The sequence below is a fragment of the Lissotriton vulgaris genome, chromosome 8 (genome assembly GCF_964263255.1).
Source record: "Lissotriton vulgaris chromosome 8, aLisVul1.2, whole genome shotgun sequence".
NCBI classification, from domain to species: Eukaryota; Metazoa; Chordata; class Amphibia; order Caudata; family Salamandridae; genus Lissotriton; species Lissotriton vulgaris.
In genome coordinates this window covers 1,534,260,620-1,534,287,215 of record NC_141696.1, presented here as the reverse complement: position 1 = coordinate 1,534,287,215, position 26,596 = coordinate 1,534,260,620, and the positions used below count along the sequence as shown (strand labels likewise).

At 43.9% G+C, this 26,596-nt stretch overlaps 1 pseudogene across 1 annotated transcript in view; it reads right to left on the bottom strand.

The window, feature by feature from the left end:
* The window catches only part of LOC147700300 (uncharacterized), a 443,984-nt pseudogene that overhangs the window by 107,759 nt on the left and 309,629 nt on the right, over positions 1-26,596 (bottom strand). Inside the window, exon 8 of the transcript XR_015299397.1 lies at positions 23,270-23,380. The product of XR_015299397.1 is annotated as an uncharacterized LOC147700300 (transcript). The remainder of the gene's footprint in view (positions 1-23,269; positions 23,381-26,596) is intronic.

Sequence of the window (26,596 nt, the reverse complement as noted above, 5' to 3'; positions counted from 1 at the left end):
AGACAAGATTTGTGAATGAAATGTTCCATTGCTACCTGGAGATACAACAGTTTCAGGTACATTTTAACATTTAACAACTCGTCTGACATTCCATACCTTCCCATCATTAGTAACAATACTATTGAGATTGACTTCACCACTCTCCGTATGGGTCCATACTTTAAAGAACCCTTAACCAAAAAAAACAGGCTTGCGTATCTTAAAATCACCAACCAAAAAATTTGGGATTTTCACATTATGTTTTGCATCATGATGCGCTTTCATCCTATCTTGGTGACGTTTGAACCTCAACGAAGTACTATAGGCATCAGCAAGAATAGGGCAATTAAGTTTCTCTTGGATCCACCAAGGACAGTTTGGAAACTGGTTCTCTCCCCTCAACAGACGGAACGGACTAAGTTCTGTGGCAGAGCGAGGAGTAATCCTATACATCCACAATCTTTTACGTAGCACATGTTTCCACACGTTGGGACTCTTCCTGGCCCACTCAACACAATCTTTTAACACACGATTAAATCATTCCACCTGGCCATTCCCTTGTGGCTCGTACAATGGAGTGGTAATATGTTTAATGCCACAAGAACTAAGAAAATCCTCTACTTCTTTAGATTTCAATTTCACTCCATTGTCCGTGATGAGAACCTCTGGACTACCCTCCTGAGCAAACACTTCTCTGAAGAATTCCACAATTATCTGTGAAGTGGCATATGGAACAAACCTGACTTCAGGCCACTATGAATGATAGTCTATCAAGACTAAAGCAAACCAAGCATCTTGAGGCAAACAGTTAAAAGGACCGGAAATGTCAAATGCTAATTTCCTCCAAGGATTTACCGGCCATGCAATGGGTATAAGAGGAGCTGGATGAACTTTCAACATTTTCTCACTGTTGATACAAAAGGGACAAACTCTAACCACTCTATCATCTTGTCCATGCCAGGCCACCAAAAACTAGTTCTTACCAATCTTTTCATAGACAACATGCCTAGATGACTCATGAGCAAGTTAAATAATTTCATCCTGCATCTCCTCAGTAGGAACACACTTCCCCTTTTTGAAAATTAAATCATTATCTATCTCCAATTCATTCAATACTTGATGAAAAGGCCTCATCTCATGGGGAACCATATTACTCCTAGGCCAACCGTCCACAATATATTTTTTTAACAAATCCCAATGTTTGTCTCTAGTGGTACAACTCTTCCATGCAAGTTCAGAAATCGCAGAAAATTCATTGGCTACAATATCTCCTAAGGAAGCAACAATTTCTAAATCTTCCCCTTCATATTTCACCCTTTCAGATTTAGAATCGCAAGGTAACCTGGAAAGGCAATCAGCCGTTACATTACTCCATCCCGGAACATACTCAATGGCAAAACTGTACTCTCGTAACCTGGACATCAGCCTACCAATGCATGCGGTGGCATTGCGACCACCACCTGGGGATAATATTGAGACCAACGGTTTATGATCTGTCCTCAACAGAAACCGAATTCACCACAAAAAAAAATCAAAAATGATCTATTCCCCGCACACATCCCAACAGTTCTTTCCATATAACCGAGTACTTTCTCTCTGTCTCATTAAGGGTTCTAGAGGCAAACACCACACACCATTCGTCCTTTCCACATTTCTGAGATAAGACCCATCCAAGTCCATACTCACTGGCATCAACCGTGACAACACACATTTTGTTGACACAAAACGGTTTCAAAATAGGAGCATGAGCAATTTCATCCTTGATTATCTGAAAAGCAGACTCTTGCCTCTCCCCCCAATGAAACTCAACCTTTTGCCTGGTAAGTTCTCTTAAATGTTCCATTTTAGTTGCAAATCCCTTAATGAACTTACTATAGTACTCACACAATCCATTGAAAGATGGAAGTTTTTCTTTGTTGTCAGGACATGGAGCTTTCACGATTGCCTCCACAAGAGATTTTTTGGGAACAACTCCATCTCCAGATAGAGTATGTCCCAAATACTCTACAGATTCCAGAAACATTTTTCATTTAGTATCTTTCACTGTGAGACCATGCAACTCAAGCCGTTTACAAACTTCTATTACATGTTCCTTGTGAGAAATATCATTGGGAGAAAACACAAGAATATCGTCTTGGAAACATTTGACAAACCCTTGAAGATCTTTAAAGATGTGATGCATAGAGCGTTGAAAGACAGACGCCGCAGAGGCTAACCCCAAGGGCATTCTTTTATACTGGAAGAGACCCTCAGGTGTAAGAAAAGCAGTTAAATGTCTGGAAACTTCAGATAACACGACTTGGTGATAGGCTGAACGTACGTCAAAAGTGGAAAAAACTTTCACTCCTTCCAACATACATACAACCTTGTTAATATTTGGCAAGGGATGACAATCCACAATTAAATTATCATTAAGAGCTCTTAAGTCCACACACAATCTTAAACTTTGATCAGACTTACGAGCCAAAACAATGGGTGAAACCCACTCTGAAGACTCAATCTCCTCAATGTCTTCATCAATGAGGTTCTTTAACAAAAGTTTAAAATCTCCTGATATTAATAGGTACATTTCTCAATTTTTGTCTGACTGGAACAGTTCCTTCCCTAAGTTTAATTTTATGTTGAAAATTATGTAACTTTCCAAGACTTTTAGAGAACACCTTAGGAAATGAAACAATAATATTGTTAATGTGATCACCAACATTAACCACACCTTTGAAGGTCTGACATCCATCATGATCATTGTCCATGACCATTACAGGATCACATTTTCTAGGATTGAGAATGATTTCAAGACTCCACTGGTCTCTGCATCCAAGTACTTTCACATCTTTTACAGCCACATATAATTTCACAAATGCAACATTTCCCTTGAAATGCATGTCAACACCAACATACCCTTACATTTCAATGATTGATCCATCAAATGTTTTTGCAATAATATCGGATTTCTTAAGATCTTTAAAGGTGATTACCCCCTTAAATGCTTCACTAAAATACTGCTTAGTAATTATGGTCCAAGGTGACCCAGAATCTGCCATGAGTTTGAGAGAAACACCAAAAGCTTGTACACAGCACTCAGGTTGTTTAATAGAGGTGTGAGAACTGTCAGTCACTTAGCTTTATTCGATTTTGATTCAAAAATCATAAAAGCATACAAACAAAACAAAACAAAAAAGAACAATTTTAGAACATTTCCTTGATTATATCGCACTGTACATAAAATTAGCATTTACCGTCTGAGTTTAATACGTAAGCTTGTCCCTTTATAAAGAGGTCTTCAGAAATTACAATTTTTATACAGTAAATCAAATCTATTGAGGGCAGGAGAGCTACTACCAGTCAAAGCACGAGGTCCCCTTCCCATCAAATATTTTTGTGCTGCCGTTGATCTTGGTATGTGGGGTACTTAGGTAAAAATCGTACAAGTCCCAAATGGAAATGGGGCCATCTCCTTCTTGGGGCTGGGAGATCGTAGATGGGGGACAATGTTCAGATTCCTAAATTTAACTAGAATTAGGTCCCCAGGGATGTCTTTAGGTAGTGACCCTAACCAGCCCACCCTTCTAACGCTCAGGATTCCACCGTCTTGATTGGGTAGGAGGGGTCTATTTTTAGTTAACCAAAATATGACCTTATTTAAAAGGTCTTGATGTCTTTCGGGTTCCCATAAGTGGGTGCCGGTATTCCTGAAAGAACAAGCACAAAAGGGGCGGCTTTCGGAGGTAAATGTATACATGCTACTCTGTTTCGCTCCGCTCTGGCAACAGTGTAGTTAGTTAACACAGATTTGGGGGCAATTTTAGTAGCAGTTGGGGGTGGTATGGTAGGAGTTTGACTTTCAGTTGGGACTTTTTTTGGGTATTAATTGGCATAGGCACTTCGGGTGCAGTGGGTAGGTTGGAACAAATGGGTATTACCGTCTTAATAGGAGGTGAAGAGTTGGCTTTAATGGTTGTCTCTATACTGGTCAACCTATTGCCCAGGATATTGATTTTTTCTACCAAGGGTGCTATTATAGATCTTAATATTTGCTCGAACTGGAACAGTAGTGGCAACTGGGGCAATGATACTTGGTCATCCAAACTTACCGCATCCCCCTTAGATAAGGTGAAGTTAATGGCAGGCGATGAGAGACCAACACAAAGTTTTTGTATTTTAGGTTGATTTCCATAGCCATTAACCCCGTCATGCTTCCTTTTAGCGCTTGGGCCCTGAGGCAGTGCAGCAGCTTGGGTGTTGACCTCCTTAGATGATAGGGTTGGTTCAAACAGTCTGCCAACGGGTGTGTCGATACTAGGGCCTTTTACAGGGGAGGGGGATACTACTGGAGTGAACTTAGTACCACACAAAGCATTTAATTCCTCCCAGTAAGATACGTTTTGCGGACTAACCTGGGTTAATGGGGGAGATTGAGTAGTATCTGGGAGTTGGCGCGATTCATCAATATCTACTTCACTTAGAGTGGGCAGTATCCTCCTACTCGGGATCTGCTTTTCCATCCCATGCCCCGGGCCCCGCTGTGGGATAGATTTTTTGTAAACCCCCTTGCGTGTCATAATTGAAAAAATATGGTCAATATTAATGTCTTTAACGGGGAGTTAAAATGTCCATGGAAAGTCAATGTGTAGTGTAGATCTCTGTACCTTCTCTTGTCGGGGTGCCAAGGGAGGTGGTCCGTCCCGTCCTCTTCAGGCCTCGGAGGGCATTAGAGGGCCAGCCCTTTGCCCGGGCTTAGCCCGGCGGTCCCACGCGCGTCCCGCGGGGACAGGAGGCGTTCCGATGTATGTAGGCGCCTCCTGGCGCACGCTGGGATGTCCCAGGTGCACCTCTGCCACCGGGGCACCTGGGGAATGTAGTCAATGTCCGAGTTGCCGACAGTTTCCCTCACGGCGCTCGGTGGGCTCAGAAATGACAGTGAGGTGCTGTGGGGCTCAGCCAATACCCCTACCGTGCTGCCTGGACTGGTGCTGCTAAGATTGGACCCCCAAGGAGCTGTCGGCGCTCCGATGTATGTAGGCGCCTCCTGGCGCAGGCTGCGACGTCCCAGGTGTGCCTCTGTCACCGGGGCACCTGGGGAATGTAGTCTGGGTCTGAGTTGCCGGCCATTTCCCTCACGGCGCTCGTGGGCTCAGAAATGACCGTGAGGTGCTGTGGGGCTCAGCCAATACCCCTCCCGTGCTGCCTGGACTGGTGCTGCTAAGATTGTTCACCACTATCAGTGATAGATACAACATTCCTCCTTCATATGCTGTCTCATCACCCTCTACATTGTTCACACATCCCTCCTCATTGTTCAAATAAGAAACTCTACCTCTACTACTATTCCCTGTGGAAGTGTTCCCTGAGGCATCATTTTTGCACACATTGCTAAAATGTCCCTGCCTACCACACTTTTTACATTCTTTTCCTATGGCAGAACCTTTATGGATAGAAGCGTCATGGTTAGTACTACCACATCTAAAGTAATGAAATTCCCTGTCATTCCATTTGAATATGCGTTGAGAACTATTAATACTTCGTTGAGAACTGTTGGCAGTTGAGGAGTTAGGAACAGGCTCTGATGTAACTGCACAAACATCATCAGTTTTATCTTTAGAATTTTTGTCTAACGATTTCATCCACTTGTCTGATTGTTCCATAGCTTTTGCTGTAACAATAACATCTTTTAAATCCGGATCACCCATAATCCATAGTTGTTCTTGTATCTTCTTGCTTTTAGAGTGAACAATAATCTAGTCTCTAATAATTTCGTCGGTGATAGGACTAAAATTACAATTGGTAGAGAGATAACGTAAAGCAGTTAAAAAATCATCAAAAGTTTGATTCCTCTTGGGCTCTCGTGTGGAATTTAGATCTATTTAAAGCAATGCTGAACGTTGGTTTGAATCTGGTTTCCAAACGAATCATAGCATCTTCAAATACATTCTTATTCCCATCTCCATCATATTGTGGAAGTGTTCTGAATATTACTTGTCCTTCAGAACCTAATGAATGTAAAAGTATGGTTTTTTTTCTTTCCGCAGAAAATCTATCGCCATCTATGGCTTTTAAGAAGGTCAAAACCCTTCTTTCCAGCGATTCTAAGGTATAGGAGGTTCTCCTTTAGTTTGTAAAAATTTTGATGGGGGATCAAATTGCATTTTGGAGAATAAAACAATAGTGTTTACAATATTTACTTATTCATAAAAAAAGAGTCCATAAAAAGATGTAAATTGTTGGATATAGATGCAATTTTAACTTGAGTAAAACACTCACATAAAAAGTCAAAAACGATTAAAATGCATTAAAATCACAACGGAATAAATAACATTGGTCAAACCTAATATGCCGATGAGAAGAGTAAACGTCTATATAGAGTTCCTCAGCGCTAGTCAGCCTTTTTCAAAGGTGTTGCAGACTCGTAAAATATCCCTCCGTGGTGGTTATGGCAACAACAAACAAGATGGCTTTCACGTACGCGCAATGATGTCATCCGCCTGCGTTAAGCCATAGAGAGGATTAGTCCTCTCTATGGCTTATGGATTAGTCCAGTCGTTGTGTGGACTAGAGGGTGAGATGTGCTGTAGGCTTTCGCTCAGTTACCGTTGTGAGCGTGCGAGCGATGGCGGGGGAAGAGTGCTTCGAAAGCCAACATGGTGAGAATTCGAGCAGCAATAATAAGGTAACTTAAAGAAACAAAATACGGAGTTACCTTAATCCAATGGTATCGCAATTGTAGACGTCGGCAATAGGTTGACACGAAAAAATAAATATACAAGAATAACGATAAAAATAAAAAAACGTCCAAAATTTAGAAGATGTGAATAATGCAGAGAAACCGCTCCAAAATATTTCCAGGAGTAAGGACAAGAGAACAAGTAAATGCAATCCAATCTGAAGGTACTTCCAACAGAAATAAATCCAAAGTTCAGTAAATTAATAATGTAAATCCCACGTAGGTTAAATGTTCATGTTGCTCCTGTGTTCCTAGAGTTCAGATGTAGCAGACCAAAAAAAAATCGTCACAATTTTGTAGTAATTAGATCCAAAATTACAAAAATAAGGTTTATTGAAGAGGAACACAGTACAGGAACTGCTCCGCAAAGAAAGTCCATCACATCTGTTACCGTATTTTCCGGCGTATAAGACGACCCCCTACTTTGCTTGATAAAATTTAGGTTTCGTGCTATACTCGCCATATAAGACTACCCCCACTTCCAGCGCAGTCCAACGCAGTCCTGCATAGCCATTCCGAGAATGTATTTTGAACTTACCGTATTAGTGATTCTAATCCTCCTCCCTGTGGGTGAGCAGTAAGGCTTTATCAGTGGACAGTGTTAAGCGTTTATTGTACAAACTCAAAGACTGAGCTCAAACAAATTGGTTGTATAAACAATATTGCTTTACTCACAATATTTTTTATTTAGAACCATATGAAAAACTGTCACTTGTGAACATACCTGTTTGTCATCAAACATGTACGGTACGGTAAACATAAATTAGTGCATGAAACCGTGCAAGTGGATTAAACGTTTCATAACTTTTCATAAGTCCAAGCGATTTCTACAGGATTTACAACGTTCCCTTTAAAAGCCTTCAAAATCCTCCTCTTCGTCATCTGATCTCATAAGTAAATCAATGAGATCTTGTGGTACATCTGTAAGGCAGTCATCGTATGGATCTGGTACCAATTCCGTATCAGATGATGTGGTCTCTGCTTTGGCATCCTCTTCATCTTGCCACAAGTAGTCGTCCTCCATACCATCTAATGAATTTGATATGCCACACTTCTTGAAAGACTTTATGACAGTTTCTGCATCGATGTCGTTCCAGGCCTTTATGACAAAGTTGCACAAAACATCCAACTGTGGAGCACGCATGTTTCCTCCTTTTGTGAATGTTTTTTCACCGCTAACCATCCACTCATTCCACTGTTCTCGGATGCGATCTTTAAATGGCTTGTTTAGGCACACATCCAGTGGCTGCACCAACGATGTCAATCCTCCAGGTATAACTGCAGCATCTGTTTTTAGTCTTGCCAGCCTTTGCTTGGTGCTTGGAGTTAAATGAGCCCTGAACATATCCCACACCAGTAGACTACGTCTTTGTAGAAGTCCACCTGGTCGCCTGCTCCATACATTATCAAGCCATAGCTTTACCCCTTCTTCATCCATCCATCCTTTCTCATTCACATGCACAAAACAACCAATAGGAAACTTGAGTTTCGGCATTGTTTTTCTTTTGAAAATAACCATTGGTCTCAGTTTTGCGCCATCAGCTGTGCATGCTAGTACCACTGTGAAACTGGACTTCTCATGTCCTGTTGTTTTTATTAAAATTGTCTTTTCACCTTTTTGATGGACAGTTTTGTTTGCAATCATATTGAAATTCATTGGAGTTTCATCCATATTTCCGATACTACTTAGCACATAGCCATGTTCATTGCGCAGCCTAATAACGTAGCGATGGAAGCTATGCATTTTGGCATCAAGATCCGCAGGTAATTTTTGGGCAATTTTTGTCTTTTGCCGCAATACCAGATTATGCCTTCCCAAGAATCTGGTACACCAGGATACAGTGGCCTTAAATCTGTTGCTGAGATCTGGGTTAGATTTGGCCCTCTGAAGTGCAACCAATCGGATTTTATTTCGGGTCACTACATAACCGCTTTGGCGATGCTCGGTCACCATGTCTGCTACATGCTTTTCGAGATCTGGCCAATGTGGGGTGCCTCTTCTAATGCACACTTACCCCTTGGCATACTCCCTAATGCTTTCTCATTTGCTCTCCAGGCCCGAACCATCTTTTCTGTCACTCCATATTGTCTTGCAGCAGGACAGTTATTATGCTCCGTGGCAAAATCCACAACTTTAAGTTTGTAACTGGCTTCGTATTTCCTTCTTCTTGCCACCGCTGGAGCCTTGCTGGGTTCTTGACTGCCAGCCATTTGCACTGGATGTACTGCTGGAGCCTTGCCGGGTTCTTCACTGGTGCTGTACTGTCTTCACCACCACATGTACGGCAAATATCTGCTCACCAGACTGCCTTTCCTCTTCGCAACAACCAGCCAATCACGGCAAGTGCTCTACTGCCTTCGGGAACATTCTACAGTCCCCTTTCTATGCCCATTCCCATGTCATGGAGAGAGGAGCGCGTGCCAAACGTGCAACACAGCGGGGGCTGCCATCTTCGGCGCTGGCTGCCCGTTATATATTTCGGACGTCCTGCTGCCTCGTCCTGCTGCCTCGTCTGCCTGGGGATGTGCAAGCGGTTGGAGGCGCGTGTGCAGCGGCAGTCGAGGTAAGACTCATGGCGCCATTTGCTCGCTTATGAAGCGGTCTGACACCTTCGAGTGAAGTCCTCGCTATGAAAAAACGCTTGCTTTCGATACTTGCACAGTTCATGGCGCGGGGCCTGGGTGTGGACGTTGCCAGTGCCGGTGGCTGTATTTTTTAACATAAGGTGTGTTGTATTTCCTATTGTGAAGCGGTCTGACACCTTCAAGTGAAGTCCTCGCTATGAAAAAAACGCTCGCTTTCGATACTTGCACAGTTCATGGCGCGGGGCCTGGGTGTGGACGTTGCCAGTGCCGGTGGCTGTATTTTTTAACATAAGGTGTGTTGTTTCTTGTTATTTCCTATTGTAACGCGGTCTGACATCTTCGAGTGAAGTCCTCGCTATGAAAAAAAACGCTCGCTTTCGATACTTGCACAGTTCATGGCGCGGGGCCTGGGTGTGGACGTTGCCAGTGCCGGTGGCTGTATTTTTTAACATAAGGTGTGTTGTTTCTTGTTATTTCCTATTGTAACGCGGTTTGACACCTTCGAGTGAAGTCCTCGCTATGAAACAGCGCATGAAAACATACCATAAAATTTGGCACCCGGCGTATAAGACGACCCCCGACTTTCCAGAACATTTTACGGGGTTAAAAAGTCGTCTTATACGCCGGAAAATACGGTACATGGAATTCTGCAAACCATGGCAACAGATCACATTGCAGCTTTCAAGAGTAAACTTCTAACAAATATACATTAAAGCAACAGTGTAATATAAATTATTATAAGAATACAACAGTATAGTTAACAGCTTTTAGCGTTAAGGGGTAGCCAAAATATTTAGGGTTTGGGGAAGGGTAGCATTTAAGAGGTAGCTCAGGGTTTCAAAGGTTCAAGGATTGGAAGCGTTAAGGAGTCCCGCGCATGGGCGGGAATATTCTAATGCTTATGACTATTGATGAGGATCCCCTGGAGGAGAATAAGGGGTTACTAAGGTACAATTAGAAAAATTAATGAATGAGAGGGAAAAAAACAACTTAATGTGAATTTTTTTTGAGTTGCTATAGGCGAGGAGGACTCAAAATAATTAACCTGACACTCAACTTTTCTTAAATGTAATCAATATTTTAAAGGTCAAATTTATTACATACAACCAATATTGGCTAAGGGTGGATTCTTCAGACTCGAAAATCCTGAGCTATACTGGAACAATCCAGAGCTCTGAAGAAGCTACATGGTGAAATTTGACGCTATATAAAACTTAAACAAATAACACTATTATGTCAGAGAAATGAGACAGAAGATACAAAGTCTAGAAGGCTAGAAAAAGTACCCATCAGCCCACTCAAAAGTAGAGTCTCGTCATCTGGGTTGTTGGAAAAAAAGGTGTCCTCTAGGCTCCTCCTCAGGGAGAGTCTGAGGTTGCCTAATAATGGACCCTGTGATCAAACATACAACCAACAGAAGACAGTGTGTGAGCGGAAGGGGCAAAAGTTGCAGTGCTCAGAAAAAAAGAAGAAAAAGGAAAATAATCCTTGTGATTAAAAATACCTACTTTGATGACATAAGTTAACTTTATTGGGTCTGACCATCAAAGTGGTATCATTAAAAGCAGTATGCTGATAGCATGCAAGGAATTGCTATCTATCATGTGTGTTGGTTGGTCGACATGTTTCAGCCTACACGGCTTTCTTCAGGACCTATGATATGCTACTGCAACACTTACTTATCGTGGTATGGAACGTGATTAGTGACCATTCTCCAATAGAGTCAAAGGAAAATGGTGTATCTTCTCCCTAATTATGGGGAGAACACCCCCCCCTCGGCTCAGTTGTCTACCCGAGGCAACGACGGAGAGTGCGTCTATTCTATCCTAGAACTGAGACCCAAACACTTCTCCGCTACCATGCACTATTTGCGCCAGCAGAATCCATGCTATCTCAGAATGGAGATCCACACAGCTCAATTATTGAGCATTCATCGGCACTAGCAGCATCCATGCTATCCCTGACCTCAGACAAACACGTAATTCTGCTACAGATCAGCACTCTGTGCTTCCAGCATCAATGCTAGTGCTTGATTCATGCCAATGTTTGCAAGTGGGACAGGCTACCTTATGTGCCTTTGAAACTCATGTAGGAAGTATACCGAGAAGAGCATATGGAGGAGTAGAAATACTGCTCAAGGAAGAGGATCAGTGAAGGCCTATGAAAGAATGGATTGCATTAGAGGAGATGTAAACCTGTACCTCGCCTGAGAGCAGAAGATGAACAAAACTGGCCCCCCAAGAAGTCCCATGGAGCTAGTGGGAGACACGTGTGGCTCGTGGAAGACACGTGTAAAGGGGGGCGAATAGGACCACACCTGTGCAGTTGTGCGAAAGGGACTGGCAGCCATAAAGAAAGAGGAGACAAATAAGCTCTATTCCACACTATAACAGACCAGAAGAAGCAGGTGAGCTCTGGAGACCATGAGCAGAGAATGGATCACAGTCTGAAATCTTGAGGGAGGGTGGGGTGGAATTAAAAACAGTTTCATACATTTCTAATTACACTGGTAGACGTGTGGTAATGCTGCTAGGTACAGGAAATAATGGCTTATTTCTCACCTCAGATATGGGCGATATAAACAACAATGACCAAAAATCCTAAGCCATAGGACGACGAATGCAGCATCCAAAGAGACTATGTATTAAAGGAATGGAATATATAATGTCTGAGAGAAAGAGAAAAGCTGGCATAAAGTAATATTAATGTGGGTGCCTTCACAATACTTTGAAAACAGAGGTCTCCCTGTTGCTAAAAAAACCAAACACAAAACAAAAAACACTGATATGAACCCGACTGATATTAAGAATTATCGTCAATAAATAATTCTCCCCCATGCACTTGGGAAAAACTTGGAAAGGTCAGTGGCTAAGCAGCTTTTGAGGGTCATGGAGAGCTACCGGCAGGTGCACTGAACATAAATGGGGAGCACCTGTGCTCCCAGCTTAGCCTGCCTCTATGTGCACTCCTTTGAATCAGATTTTGTCTGAAATTAGCAAAACCCTTTCCAAGACAAAATAAAAATTTGGAAACGTTATATTGATAACGTCCTACTAATTTGAACCGGCACTAAAGAGGAGGCTCAAGACTTGGAATTGGCTGAATGCCCTGAACCCCTGTTAGAGGTTCACTGTGACAGTGGGTGGCAGTGAACTCCCTTTCCTAGACCTTCGGATTAATGAGAGTAATGGGAAATTGGAGAGTGAGGTTTACTATGAACCAACGGACCGCACCAACCTCTTACAGTTCGAAAGTTTCCATCCCCATGGTTTGAGGGAGAATCTCCACGTGGGACAGTTCTTCGGATTACGTCATAACTGTTCTTAGGTTAATGATTACAAATATCATGCAAAAAAACTCGCTGAGAAAATGTATCCAACTAAATGTGTAAGATGGGTGGAAAAAAGAGCCATGAACAATAGGGACCAACTCCTCTCAACATATCTAAAACAAGGCAGTGATAGGTTGATTTGTGTCACTACCTACAGTACAATTTCCATTACCTTTCAGAAAGTGATCAACAAGAATGAGAACATCTTAATTTCGGGTGGTTTAAATTTTGAAAAACCCATATACTCTTTAAAGAGCGACAAGCGTAAAGGATCTGCTGGTGCAGAAAGAGCAAAAATCACGAGAAACAGTCTACACTTTGGAACCAACCATCTCTGGTCTGACACTCCTCATGCAGCAAATGCAGTGTACGCCATGTGACAAAAAGAGGCAAAGAACTAGATGTGGGTTTGAGGACATCTTGAAGAATGTAACATTTAACCAATTGCAATACCAGCAATGTAGACTATGTTATCGAGTGTCCCATTCATCTCCTGTACATTGGGTTCACGACCAGAAAAGTACGTACCAGCATAACAGAAGTGCCATTCGGTGTCACAGGAACACCACAAAGCTAACAGTACTACATTGGAGAAATAAAAACCAGAATGAGGGTTACATTGAATGTGCTAGAGAAACTCAGACAGAACACGCTTAGGCATGACGTTACCACTACTTATTTTTGAGCAGAGTAGGGTGTACGGGTTAGGCACAGATCTACAGGAACTGAACAATGAGATACCATGGGGGCGCCTCAGAACCTGAATTATATCAATATGCATTACCCCATTTTTTATATTATCCTCTACTAAAGTCCTTGTTTATTTAACTCCTACTTGGATTCAGCACATACCCTACACCCTATGTTTGTTTCGTCCCATTGTCAGCTGGAACCCAATCACCACTGAAGACACCATCCGCCTGATGAACTCCATCCACTCAGGATCGCCAACCGACCCATGTCCCCACCACATTTTCAACAAAACAGACTCCCTTATCGCACCCCACCTCCGAGACGTCATCAACTGCTCCCTCAACTCCGCTACCTTCCCGGAAAGCTGGAAACGAGCCAAACTCAGCGCCCTCCTGAAAAATCCCACAGCAGACCCCACCGAACTTAAAAACTACCGCCCCATTTCGCTCCTCCCATTCCCTGCCAAAGTCATTGAGAAAGCCGTCAACAGTCAGCTCGCCGCCTTCCTCGAATCCAACAAATCCCTCGACCCTTCACAGTCCGGCTTCCGAGCCAAACACAGCACCAAGACCGCCATCATCGCAGCAACAGACGACATTCGAACCCTACTGGACAACAGAGAAACAGTCGCCCTCATCCTACTTGACCTCTCCGCAGCCTTCGGCACAGTCTGTCATAGCACCCTTATACAACGCCTCAGCAACTTCGGAATACAAGGAAAAGCATTGACCTGGATCATCTCATTCCTCGCCGGAAGAACCCAGAGAGTCCGCCTCCCGCCTTTTAGATCAGAGGCCACCAGTCATCTGCGGCGTACCACAAGGATCATCACTCTTCAACGTATACATGAGTCCCCTCGCATCCATCGCGCGCCAACACAACCTCAACATTATCTCCTACGCAGACGACACCCAGTTGATCCTCTCCCTCACCAAAGACCCAAACACCGCCAAAACCAACGTACACGAAGGTATGAAAGAAGTAGCCGAGTGGATGAAGAACAGCCGTTTAAAGCTGAACTCGGACAAAATGGAAGTCCTCATCTTAGGATCATCCCCCTCCGCCTGGGATGACTCATGGTGGCCACCGGCCCTGGGAAACGCACCCATACCAACGGACCACGCACGTAACCTGGGCTTCATCCTGGACTCCTCCCTCTCGATGACAAGACAAGTCAACGCCGTCTCATCATCATGCTTTAACATTTACGTATGCTCAAAAAAATCTTCAGTTGGATCCCCACCGAAACAAGAAAGACCGTCACTCATGCACTGGTCACAAGGCGACTGGACTACAGAAACACCCTTTACGCCGGAACCACAGCCAAACTACAGAGAAAACTCCAACGCATCCAAAACGTGTCAGCCAGACTCATCCTAGACATCCCCCGCCAAGACCACATTTCTGGTCACCTGAAAGACCTCCACTGGCTCCCCGTCAACAAGAGAATAACGTTCCGTCTGCTCACCCACGCACACAAAGCCCTCTACGACCTAGGACCCGAATTCCTCAACATGCGCCTGTCCTTTTACACCCCCACCCGCCAACTACGATCGTTCAATCAAGCCCTCGCCGCAATCCCACGCATCCAAAGATCCACCATGGGGGGGGGGGGGGGGGGGGGGGGGGGGATTGGGGAGGGAGGGGAGGAGATCATTCGCCTACTTAGCGGCCAAGACCTGGAATTCTCTCCCTACCCACCTCCGCCTTACACAGAACAACCTCTCCTTCAGAAAACAACTAAAAACTTGGATATTCGATAAGTAAAGTACCCCCCCCCCCCCCCTCAAGCACCTTGAGACCCTCTGGGTGAGTAGTGCGCTATACAAATTTTAAACTTTGGACTATGTAGGGTAGCATAAGTAAAACACTGTCCTGCCTGAAGCATTCTCACTTGGTCCACTACAGAGCACAGTAATACCCCTGTAGTAACAACACATCACTTCAATCGCAGGCAGGCACCCCCACCCATTTTTTTTATATGGCCCACTGGATAAGCGGATATCATCATCACTAGTGGCCATCTTCAGTAAATATCTTTATTTGAAAAATGATTAAAATCGATCTTTTGCCCTAAACTCCCTGATTCACTCATTAAACTATGGGAGAGTCTCTGACAAATATTTCATCTTATACAATAAAGAACTACATCTCCCAAGAAGAACCATGCTGTAATACGAGCCCTGATTACCAGAAGTGTTGAGCCCATGCGAGATACTATATTTCCCATCAACCTAGAGGGCGAGTCACCTTCTGGTCTCTCGACCATGCCCTTCTGGTGACCAAAAAGCAGGAGTGGAAGCGCACTGTTCAAATACACCTCTGCCATCCGAGACCAGCGTACCAGTGGTCCAGACCGGGATACTCACAGGTAACCAAACGTGGTATAACTTCTAAGTGGGGAGGAGCTATCACCCAACATATCGCAGAAAAGCAAGATTTCTTTTTTTTAATGCGCGACGTGTGTGTTTGTGGGGGGGAGAGGGGGCGGGGGGGGAACACAGTTACATCACAAAAAAAAACGCTAATCCCACAGTGGAAATTAATAGATGCATGAATGTTTTCTTGATGAGATGTATGTTTCTACGATACCAAGTCGGTAAAAATAACTCTTCACTTTATACATCTTACAATTGCTACAGATATAAAGTAAACAATGTCAGTGAATCGCGGGAGTATAGGGCCACACTGATAACCCTCCTGCAGACATGACATACCACCAGGCGTGCAACACCCATTGGAATCAAAGGGCTTCAGCCCCCCCCCCCCCCCCCCCTCCCCCCGTCGTGTGTGGCAGCCCGGGCTCAGACAGCTCCCGGGCACACACACAGCCGCACCCGAGCACTTCACAGATCTTTAAAACCATGTGCATGTTAAAGAGGCTTTGTTGATGTTTCACCCCTTCTAAGAGCCCCTGCAGCTCCACTCTGCCTACTGCTTAAAGTTTTAGCCCCCCCCCCGAATTTTTTTTTAGCCCCCCCCACCCCCCACATGTGGCTCTAGTTGCGCCTCTGCATACCACTGTATATCATGATGTTTCTACAGGTACTGTGTGTTTTTGATGATGTACGCCGCAGTAGCACCCATAACTACGGGCCCAGAGCAGCCGCTGGCCTCCTACCAGAAGAGGTACCATAAACAATAAAAAAATCACCAATGAACTTCACAAGGTGATCCCTTATGGCTAAGGGCAAAAGCAATTAATGATTTTCACCAATTCGGCTCTTGCTCTCCCAAAGTCTACTTTTAACTGCGAGAAGGTTACCCATTTGCACTAATAAACTTCAAAGCATAATTCATGTTTTATAAAGAAATAAAAACCACAAATAAAAAAGGCAAGCACCAAGTTTTTGGTACCGTCAGGTCAAACAACGTTAATTACATTTTAAATAGGTGTTTTTCTGTTCCCCTCATCCTGATTAAATTCACAAACATGAGTATATTTATATTTCTACACTACTAAATATTTTTTACCAAATAGATCAAAAGTGTGACTACAAAGGACACCACCCCCTTCAAGACCAGTGAGTAGGTATCCCATAAAGTCAAGGTAAAGAAATGTTTTTTCTTAAATATGGTTTTCAAGTTGTAAAAAATAATGAAAATAAACACACCTGAAATGTTGCATGCACACTCATGACTGCCATGCTGTTTACTTTAACATTTTTGTTTGCTATGGTGTGATATTGAACTTGCATGCCCACAAATTCTAATTGTATATAGAGCTTATATACGCTGCGTTTCCTTTGCAAACATATTACATGAAATGAAGAGATTGCTTTTTGTCATCCTATTTTTCCTTCTAGGAGTCTACTGAGTAATAGAAGCAGGTAGGAATCACCTGGGTAAAAGGCAGTCCACACCCTCACTACTTCTAGATAATTTATTTTTCTCAAGTCACACTGTTAGAAGTAATATTCACTTCAGATGGGGATCCTTTGGCCCTGAAGAATGCCCCAGAGCGTTTTGGCTAATGTCATCATGCAAAAAGATGCTGGCAGATGAACACGTTTGAGCCATTGTCCTCACTATATCTGTTCATGATTGTTTTAGAGATACCTGGTGTACCTCTTAATAAAGGTAATAACTTGGCAACACCAATTTATTTTTAAAAATATCTGGGTCCCGTCTTTATCCAGTTAGCCTTATCCAAGAACTCTCTCCTACTATTTAAGTCTTCGAAGAGGTCGAGTCCACCTTGGTATTCACCTACCAGGGTGCGGAGAGGATACCGATGGTGACGCATGACACTATTAGGCTTGTGAGGCTTCCTCTTCCATAAAGGATGTCTTTCTTTATAAACACAGCAAAAGTCCAAAACGAAAAAGTATTCTGGTTTCCAGTCTGTTTCTTACAATGGCTAGACAACTATTTAGAGAGACTAGTGATATCCTCACTCTCTCGTCGGTGCCACCAGACTCATTTTGTGATAGGTTTTCATGGAGGACAGCGACAAGCTGGATGACTGGTGGAAAGGCTTCCTTCCAGGTAGAAGGACACAGGTCGCACTAGTCACCATGTTAGACCCATCCAAACTAGTCTTAATGAAAATAATGCAGCCGGAGTAATATATCTGGACCGCCCCACTGCAGTGGACACAGTAGGCCATTAGGATTTGGTGAATAGGATAGCAGAAGAGCGATTCTCAAAGACACCGCTGCACTGGTTTAGATCTAGTTGATTTTAAACTTTCCACCTTTGATGCTCCCAGTGTCTAGATTATCTGTGGCGTGCCTCAGGGTTCTCTCCTATGTTCTTGCCTTCTTTGTAAGTAGCATAGGTGATTTCCATTCTTTGTATAGGTTATAAAGTTCTGTAGGGTTGTGCCTGCAGAATACATTGAAAAAAAATATTTTTTTCACTGTATTTCCTGAACATCACAATCTTGAGGCTTTTTTCTCCAACCTCCCAAGATAAAACAAGCATTTGCAATGCAATAAGTCTCGCATTAGGAAAGTTTGAGCTATTGGTATTGTAAATGACAAATATTTTATTTATGTGTTGGTTTTGAAAATAGCGAAATTAATAGCTTTGTCATTTGCAATGCCAATAGTTTTAACTTTCGCAAATGTGACACCTATAGCTTTTGTAATGCAATATGTGTTGTATTTACGTCCCTTAGATGTATTGATATTACAAATAACAATGGCTTTTCATTTTTTTAAATAATTAATACTTAAATAAAAGTTATTGTAATTTATAATGGCAATAGCTTTAACTTTTGTAAATAACTTTTGTGAACATTATGTTTAGTGTATTTTATTGTAACGAAAATCCAAGAACAGAAGTGAAATATTAACATCTTTTTGTGACATTTGTAATAAAGCTTTAAACATTGAGAGAACTTATTTGAACCAGTTGTTGTTGAATGGTTGCACATATTGATGCTGTGATGGTGCTGAGTGATGTTGTAGTGGCGACGAGTGATGCTGTGGCGTTCAGTAATGCTGTGGTAGCGCATAGTGATTCTGTGGTGCCCCCGAGTCCTTCTGTGGTGGTGCTGAGTGATGCTGTGGTGATGCGATAGATGGATAGAGTGAGTGCGATAGACAGATAGAGTGACGGCGATAGCTAGATAGAGTGAGGGCGATAGATAGATAGACAGATGAGTGAGGGAGATAGAGTGAGAGCGATAGATAGATGGTTGTGTGTGTTGTGTGTGCGTTGTTGTGTGTGGTTGTGTGTGTGTGTGTGGTTGTGTGTGTGTGTGGTTGTGTGTGTGGTGTTCTGTGTGTGGGTGTAAATGTAAATGTCAAGGTATTTGTAGAGCGCACTGCCACCATTCTGTTTCCTGGCGCTATTACTCATACCGCTGTGGAACCCTTCCTGGCTTTCCCTGTGAAGTGTCCACTCCTGGGCACCCCCAGGGTGAAGCCAGGCATCCTAGCGCTGTTGGGGCCGGTGTGGAGGTTAAGCAAGCTATTGCCCAGAGTTGCAGCGTGGGGCCCATGATTAGAATAGGCACCGAGGCGAGAATTATCAGGTCCGGGGAAATTGAGCCCAAGACCCGCCGAGGCGGGAATTGAACCCTGGTCCAGGGCCAGAACTCTGCATCAGGGTCTGCCTCTCTAACTATTGAGCCACACTCTGTGTGTGTGGTTGTGTGTGTGTGGTTCTGGGTGTGTGGTCCTGGGTGTGTGGTCCTGGGTGTGTGGTCCTGGGTGTGTGGTCCTGGGTGTGTGGTCCTGGGTGTGTGATTGTGTGGTTGTGGTTGTGTGGTTGTGGGGTTGTGGGTGTGTGGGTGTGAAAACCAGAAAATAAATGGGAGAACGGAAAAGGAGAAAGAAGTAGAGAGAGGCTAGTGAGAAGAAAGTGAGAAGTTGGGGAGTGAGAAATAAACTAGTGTAGGAGCAAACACAAATTACAACCCAGGGTGGGAGAAACAACATACATAGAAAGAAGGACAAGCATGGCAAAGTGGTGGAAGCAAAATAAAGCAATTGGGGTAAGAAAGAGCAGGAAGGCCAAAATGTCCATTGATCCAAGGGGAAGAAAAATGTGAGGAGGGAGAAGAAAGAGACTGAGGGTGGGCCATGAGATGGGGAAAAAAGAGGATTTAAGGAAGAGATGTGGTGCAATAGGTAGAGGGGGATGAGAGCAAAATACAAAGTGGAAGATGGTGGAAACTGAAAGAGAATATAGAAAGACAGACTCAAAATGGAAGAGAGTACGATCGCTAGAAAAGTGAAGATAAGGAATGGAAATAGTGAGGGATAGTGAGCAGGCGAGACAGTGCTTTCGCACTGTAATCGCCAGGTGCGACACCTAAAAATGGAAGCCTCGGAAGCCTGAAGCAAATCAATCCTAGCTGGGGTTCACATTAAACATTGTACATAATTATATTAAGTTAATTGGGGAGAGGGGGGCTTGTTACGCACTATTTTCACTAATCATGGAAGCCACATAGCACTTAAAACTTATTTCTATATGAATGCAGCTTTCTTGACCCTGCTCACTTCCGCCAGCACTGTCCATTGCCACTGTCAGTGCTGCCAACTACAGTAACACAGCTACTTACCATCACACTCCTTCAGTCATGAACGTATCGTAACAGCATATATTAACTCCCTCTCCTATTAATGTATTTAGATAAATTCAAGAGAAACATCCGCAAATCCCGTATACCCCATGACAAAGTCGATGATTCACTCGCATGGATTAAAGTAGTCTTGCAAAATGTTGACATCATTAGGTCATATCAAAAACTCAATTTTACAAACAGAAGGTTTCGTGCCTATAAAGTATGCGGAAAACTCATCCTACGAAACTACTTTCAACGTACACGGTTCAGTGCTGTACTCAGACGCCGGCCATGTGAATCTCTAAAGTGCCGATGCTTGCTTGTAAAAGAAATTAAAGTATTAGCATGGCATTAATTACTCGGATATGGTACTACTAGAAACTTTTCTAAAAAAACACCGTGTTGTGTATCATAAAAGTACAAAAATGACGTGCGCTGCTACTCTGACAGCAGACCAGTATTAATGTCCGTAATGTATAGAACTTTCTTATCGTGGCTGCTGTTGTGCCCATATTTACATTAAATAAAGAACTATATCTTTCTTTTTATCAAACACGGTCATGTGCTTAGACACAGTAGGTACACTAGTGCACACAACGTAACCAAGTGCATACAAGTGGCATGAACCAGGTTCCAATTACAAATTCAGAAGTGAAAGCAAGCAGCAGCATGGCCATGTCAACCAGCACAGCGCGGAGCTCGGAAAGTATGTGGAAACGTCATAAGCTCCTGTTGTGTATTTACCTTGCAGCCTTAGCTGGCCTTCTCAAGCCCTTGGTTTCACCACCACTGTCAAGACAATGAACAGAGCCGCTGGCCTGGGCTGCAGACCTTGCACAAGCACAACAGTACCAGTTTTTCAGTTCATCGCGCTCGGCCATCCGACACACACATGACTAACGTGCCACAGAAGCGTAAACTCTGTGCCTCCCCTGCCTTGGGGGCATAACTTCTGGCGCATGAACCCAACACGTCGCACTAACCCACATGCTGCAAACAGAACTCATGTCTGTCAAGTGCACCTCTGACGTGGCGTGCACAGAGCTTCACAAAGTAATGGGCTTCCACCGACGGTCAAACTTGAAGCAGTTTTTACAAAAAGCGAGGGCTGCTGAAAATGTTAAAAACAAATTACAGTTAAATGAATCCTAGGTCAGATTTTAAAAACCACAACTTTGGTAGCATGTTCAGCAATATGCGATATCTGCATTCTGCAGCTTAAGACAAGAACATACAGCTGCATGAGGAGGCTTTACGTAATCGTGACAGCGTACCATTCGTAGGTGTCGCGCGGAGAGATGCCTATGTTGCTGAGCGGATTGTATGCCTTGAGCGCCCTACAGGCATCATTGAGGCCCAGGCGAGGAGGAAAGGGCTGAAAACACGGGTGTCTTGGCAACAAGAAGCTTTGCGGGGCACGAGACACAGCTGTGTGTCCAAGAAGGCCTTGGCCTCGCTCATCATAGGAGGATCCCTCATGTGTCCCGAGCCCGGTGATAAATAGAAAGAGAGTAACAAAACTCCGGCATATGGGAGTCCGTGAGCCTTCCCTGGTTCAGGTGCCTGAGCCACAACAGCAGGTCAGAAGCCATATGCAAATGTAGAGCTAGGGGAGAAGGAATCGCGCTAGCTGTCGCGGAGGAGACACTGATCAAAAGGTGCAGGACAATCGCGCCTAAAAGCAGAAGCGACATGCCGCGGAAACTGCAGATTTCTCCTAAACACGTTAACACAAGGCTGTGCCTGCGCAAGATTGCATGCTTTACTTTGTAATATAGTTTGAAGTCACGAAAGGCAGACGTTTTTATATAGCGACGGGTGGCACCATTGTTCTACTTTTAGAGCACAACGTAAGGTTTCCAACAGATCGATAGAAAACCAGCATAAACTAGTCACGTTAGAGGGAGCACAGTGGGAGGGGGGTGGGGAGCAGAGCCTTTGAAGAGCGGAGAAGCAGATTGCCTTCAAGGCAAGTGTGAAGCAGTGGGCAGGGAAGCACAGGAGCAAATGGTAAGGTCGGGTCTGATGCAATTATGACAAGCGCGCTGGGGAAGCCTGTGGGAGGGAGGCTGAGGCTTTGATGTGGGAAATGCGCGTACTTGTGGTCACGAGATTTCACGTGAACTGTTGGAAATCCGCACTCGCAATCTGCCTGGTTTAACTTTCTGGTTTCACCCCAATAGGTCTCTCTGTGAGACCTAAAAAAGAACTAAGAAATTCACTACCATTCAAATTTTACAATCAAACACACTATTTAACCTGTTTGTTCACTTATTGACAGGCATTGTTTGTTCTTATGGCTATTGTGCCTATTCTTAAACTGATGGCACTCAGGGTGTGGTTCGTTTACATCAATCATCTTGTAATCTCCAGGAATGCTTAGGAGCAGTCCAACAGTGGATGAGGCACACTTTATGGCTCAATGTCAGTAAGACAAATGCTGGTTGAATTACTGCACATGGCTGCATCAATAGTCATCCTACTGCCTCTAAGGCCGAGGTCAAATTTCTGGGGATGACCATTAATGACAATCTGGTCTTTGACCACTGTATCGCTCATGTGGTGAGCACTTATTTTTCCCCGTTAAGTCAATTTAAGAAAATTCTTCCCTTATTCCCACATCAATGTCATACAACTGTTACTTCCTGCAATTTTTATAGACTCCTTGTATCTGGGTTTCTGCAAACACAAATTATCAGACTCGCTCACACTTACCTTCGAGTTCCCTTGAAGCCTGAGCTAGTACAGGAACAACGATCCTTTAGAAAGGCTGTCAAGACTCATCCATTAAATTAGAAGAATACTGGAGCCTCCAGAGGTCGTTGGCAAGAAAATCTTTAGGGCTGTGGCTAGAGATGACTGGGAGGTGTATGTGCACAATGTAAATAAAAATGGATTCATAATATTTTTTCATTAATATTATTAGAATGTTTTCACATACCTGTTTTTCCTTCTCCTACGAAATGTGGCACTCCAGGGTCTAAAAGTGGTGCTGTTGACTCTTCGAAGGAATAACTGGCAGAATGCAAACTGGTCAAAAGACTGGAATCATCTGTGAAAAGAAGTTCAAGTATTAAAGACTCTGGCTCTTGTCGTTCTCTGAGCACATCTATATAGCTGGGCTTATTTGTGGGGACAGGGACTTATTTTTTCAGAGTTTGCCTTTGAAAGAGAAAGACATGAAAATAGTGATAAAGAAAGAAAGCTGGTATGAACAAGAACCTGCAAGCTTGAGATAAAGATTCAATTTAAGTGTAGGGAGAATAAAAGCAGCCTTGGTATTTAGCAACACAGGCATTCGGCAGTGGTCTCCTAATAAAACCGTTGAACCCCACCAATCAAAAAATAAAATAAAAAAAATTAATAACTAATTCGTAATTTCTGAACTCAGACCTTCACACAGCTTCCACACATGCACAGCTCCCACACATACGCACAGCTCACACATATGCACAGCACAGTTCCCACATGCACAGGTCACACACTCGCAGCCCACACACACATGCACAGCGCACACACATACATAGCTCACACCCACATACATAGCTCTCTCACCCACATACATAGCTCTCACACCCACACACATAGTTCTCACACCCACACACATAGTTCTCACACCCACACACATAGTTCTCACACCCACACACATAGTTCTCACAGCCACACACATAGCTCTCACAGCCACACACATAGCTCACACACACACACACACACACATAGCTCTCACACCCACACACATAGCTCTCACACCCACACACATAGCTCTCACACCCACACACATAGCTCTCACACCCACACACATAGCTCTGTCACATCACCACTCACCAGAATACCGAATACCCATTCTGGCAAAATGGCATAATGACCTACATTTCTCAACATTGAATTTTCTATAAGCTACAAGACCGTAGTCGTGTAGCCCTGAAAACAAAGCAGCGCCTGCCTGAGGAAGGGGGCCTTGCAGTCCCCGACTTTGAAAGATGTTACCTAGCTGGGCAACTGTAGTGGTTTGCCTGCTGGGTGGTAGATCAACAGAAGCAGACACACCAACAGGGACAGTTCACACGAGACTTGGACGTACAATTAAGGATGATATTGAGTGTGTGCGGAGCCCCACATGACGGCACAGGTGATATGGCCCTGCTGAAGGAGAGGGCTCCAAAAACACAAACACGTATCTCCTGCTCACCTGATCTCCCAATAACGATACTACAAATACTACCACACGGGGACAGTGGAGGGCCCTTAGGGACTGGGAAGAAGCAGAGGCAACTCATTTGGGAGGCCTCTACAGAGATGGGGAACCAGGAAAACTGGAGGGCGGGAGTGTCAGAGCCTCTGCATCATAACACTTGTAGATACATCAGCACCACCGAAGGGAGAGTTAAAGTGGTCACATGCCTCTACAAAGCACTAGGAAGGGATGCCCTCCAACCATTGACTGCGCTGCAGGACAGCTTGACAGATGACTTGAACACCCCTATTGAAGACTAGGAAAGTATTCTGGCTGTGGCCCCTATGATCTTGAGGAATGCCCGTTTCCGGTTAATTCATTTCTTTATACTAGACAGGGCGTACCTCACCCCGGGACAAATCAAATTCTTTCACAGGGAGGACGTGGGATGCCCGAGGTGTGGAGAACTAGGGGCAGAACTTATCCATATGCACTGGACATGTCCGGTGTTAAGTAACTATTGGAATTAAATTACTAACACAATTGATGCAATTATAGAGTGCCCAGTTCCCTGTGCCCCTGCACACTGCCTCTAAGGCCTGTTCCCCCACACCTCCATAACATGGGTCACTAGCAGGTTTCAGGACCTGGTCCTTATCTTTGCTAAAAGAGAAGTAAAAAGACAATGGAAGTTCTCTGAAGGATCTCGAATCTCAATGTGGAAAAAAGAACTGGAAAGATGGACTGGATGCGAGGGGAGGATCCTTCAGGAATGCCCGCCGGGTGATTGGGTCAGTACAGAGGGTACTGATAGTACATAAGACCCACAATCCGAATCAGGGGAATTCACTCCAATGGGACCATCTCCTCAGAGGAGCCTGGTGCAATCACAATCAGGAAGAGAGAGTGACCCGAAGCTGCCCTAGATATGACAAAGAAGGAGTAGTTTCTGTCCTGTAACTCCAGTTCTGTAGTAGGGGTATCTCTGTTATAGTCCTAATCTAGTGAATAGTCCCGCCCATGTGCGTGGACCCCGGCAATCAAAAATAATCTCTTAAGTTGTCAAATCATGCAGAAACTGCAAAGACACTTAAAAGAGAATTTAAAGACAAATAATGCAGCCTATATCCACAGGCTACACTGTCCAGTACTTCAACTAGAAATTCCACCTAACACCACCACACACAACACAGCCTGCCCAGTTTCTACCATAGAGAAACTTGCCTCCATCAGTAAAAAAACTCTGGAATGAGAGAGGAAGGCATGGACAGACAAGCCCCATAGGCTGCCATTATGTGGCTTAAATAGGATACTGTGCCTTTAAGAGAACTTTCTCCCAGTATCCCAGAATGCATAGCAGGTCCCTCTTACTTTCAGTTCTTTTTGAAGGCGTAGCACGCCAGACCTGTAGCATTCCTTACACGAATAATTATCTCCACCGGGGAGGAGGGCGGGTGCTTATGACTATAACCGAGATACCCCTACTACAGAACTGGAGTTACAGGACAGAAACTACTCCTTCTGTAGTAGGGGATCTCTGTGTATAGTCATAATCTAGTGAATAGAATGGCAAGCCCATCCCCACACCAAAGCGGCAGTGGAGAAAAGAAATTAACACCACTATTGTGCGAACAAATTCCGCAGTGAAGCCTGTCCAACCTGAGCATCTGCCCTGGCATCAGAGTCCAGACAGTAATGCTTAGCAAAGGTATGAACTGACTTCCAAGCGGCTGTCTTGCAGATTTCAACAATCGGCACGTTACGGAGCAAGGCTGTCGTGGCAGCCATGCCCCTGGTGGAATGAGCCTTAGGCTTACCTCCTAAGGTCTTATTAGTTTTTGGTAACACAATTGTATGCAGGACACAATCCACCTAGAAATGGACTGCAAGACCCGTCCTGACTGATCCATAATTGATAAACAACTGGCCAGACCTACGAATATCTTTGGTTTTATCCAGATAAAATTTCAACACCCTCCGAACATCCAGGGAATGGAGAGACCTTTCCGCTGGAGATGAAGGATTCTGAAAAAACGTAGGCAAAGTTTTGGTCTGGTTGACATGAAAATCAGAAACAACCTTGGAAAGAAATTT